At 59.8% G+C, this 1,925-nt stretch overlaps 1 non-coding gene across 1 annotated transcript; it reads right to left on the bottom strand.

The window, feature by feature from the left end:
• Nucleotides 1-1,269: 1,269 nt before the first annotated feature.
• Nucleotides 1,270-1,432, bottom strand: LOC134476617 (U1 spliceosomal RNA). Its single transcript, XR_010048461.1, has one exon. It is a non-coding gene; the product is annotated as a U1 spliceosomal RNA (small nuclear RNA).
• Nucleotides 1,433-1,925: the final 493 nt, after the last annotated feature.

Genomic DNA, 1,925 nt, shown 5'->3' with positions numbered 1-1,925 from the left:
GAGTTGGCAACCTCGTGCCACACTCACCCTCCTCTCACACTCCTCATCTACTCACGGTCACTACCCTCACACCTCCTCCACGCCTTCCCCCGCAAACCACACGCTGCTTCCCACCACGACCCCCGCACTCCTTGCACCGGGGACACGCCCGGGAGACGCAGCTGCGGGAACCACGCGCTGGAACCGGCAGCCACTGCGTGACATCTGCATGTCCCCGCCTCTTGTGGTGACGCCCTCCGCCGCGACGAGCCTTCCGCCGGCGTCGCCCTCCCGGGAGGAGGTGACGACGCGGCGGCGGGCAGCAGAGTGAGTTGTCCCGGGTCTGAATCGCTGCCGCCTCCGCGGCCGCACCCGGGTAATCCTCCGTCTGTTTCCATTTCCCAAGACGTACGGCGCGAATAATACGCCCCGAGCTCACCGGCTGGCCGAGGTTTCTGTGAGGGCTGAACGCGTGCCCAGCAGCCCAGATCCGCGATCCGCCAACCCCTCCCCGACCCTCCGGCCCGAACTGCAGCCGCGCGCCAAGCAGGGCAGGGCAGCCGGCTTCACACCGGCATCTTCTGATGCCAAGAGAACCGCATCCGTCGCCTGTTTGCTAACAATCCGAAGACCTGTCCTTTCTTCTTAGGAATAGAGGACGCACTGCGTTTTCCTTTCTGCATCACTGGCTAATGCTCCGGGTTCCGTTTAGCATCAACCGTATTTACTGTCACAGGCTTGGCCGTTATTTGCTTTTGTTCTCTGTGTTTTTCTTGGGAAAAACCTCTTGTTTAATATGTTTGGAGAGACAGTGGGTTTGTTGCTGCTGTTCTCAACAGGTCACTTTCTATCATGGCGAATGACAGACAACTTTCCAACATGAAGCCAGGGGCGGCACCGGCCTATAATCTCAGCTACTTCACTTTGTTACTGGTTTGTTTCAGGTGGGGGCGGGAGGGTGGTACCTCAGGGCCTTGTGTATGCGAAACAAGTGACAAACGTGGGAAGTTCAAAAGGTCAACATACAGTACCTGTAAAAGAGTGCGTGGGAGTTACGTCAAAAAGCTTCCAGCCCACCACACACACACACACACACACACGGAGTCAAGAAATAAGAGCCCCCGCTGTCCTGACATCACACACACCACACTAGCTCATCTGACCAACCACGACTGTAGTATGCCCCCCTCCAGATCAACCCCGCTATTAGGAGCGGGGTGCTCTATAGAAGTCAAAGACACGAACCCGTTGAACACCGTACAGAAAACCTAACTTTAGAACCAAGCTGCCAGGGGGAAAGCGCGAACGCAGTCCCCCACTACCACAAATTATGCAGTCGAGTTTCCCGCATTTGGGGAAATCGCAGGGGTCAGCACAGCCGGAGTGCAATGGATGAGCCTCACCCTGGGAAACCACCTTCGTGATCATGGTATCTCCCCTGCCAGGTAAGTATGACTCGAGCCCCACCCGCCCCACTACCCCAACTCACACGCTCACTCTTACATTCCGGTCGCTCCTCACTCCGCTACAATCACCCGTGCGCACACGCTCACAGCCAAAACAGCAAGAGGGCCCGCGGCTCACCACCTACTGGCATACTTCACCTGCTACACACCCCGATCCCTGCCAGGGAACGCGCTTCCACAATGCACCGAGACCGTTCATCTGCATAACGCCGCCCGCTCCCCCGCCTTGCGCCGCCCGCGCGCCAGCGGCCTCCGCCCCAGCCCGGCTTCCCACCCCGGGCTCCTCAGGCTCGCGCTCGCCCCAGCCGCACCTACCGGGCTGCTTTCCTCCCCCACACCCGTCCGCTTCCAGTCCTGCGGCGTGCCCCGAGACCTTCCTTCCAGAGACAAGAGACAGCCTCCCCCTCCGCAGAAATGGCCGTGAGGAGTTTTCGGTCGCCAGGAGACCTGCCTCCTCTCGCACTCCCGCCACGCCGACCG

Source organism: Cavia porcellus, unplaced genomic scaffold (genome assembly GCF_034190915.1).
Source record: "Cavia porcellus strain 051 isolate PalLab524CR breed Dunkin Hartley unplaced genomic scaffold, mCavPor4.1 scaffold_6, whole genome shotgun sequence".
Lineage (NCBI taxonomy): Eukaryota > Metazoa > Chordata > Mammalia > Rodentia > Caviidae > Cavia > Cavia porcellus.
This window is presented reverse-complemented; position numbering and strand designations above follow the sequence as displayed.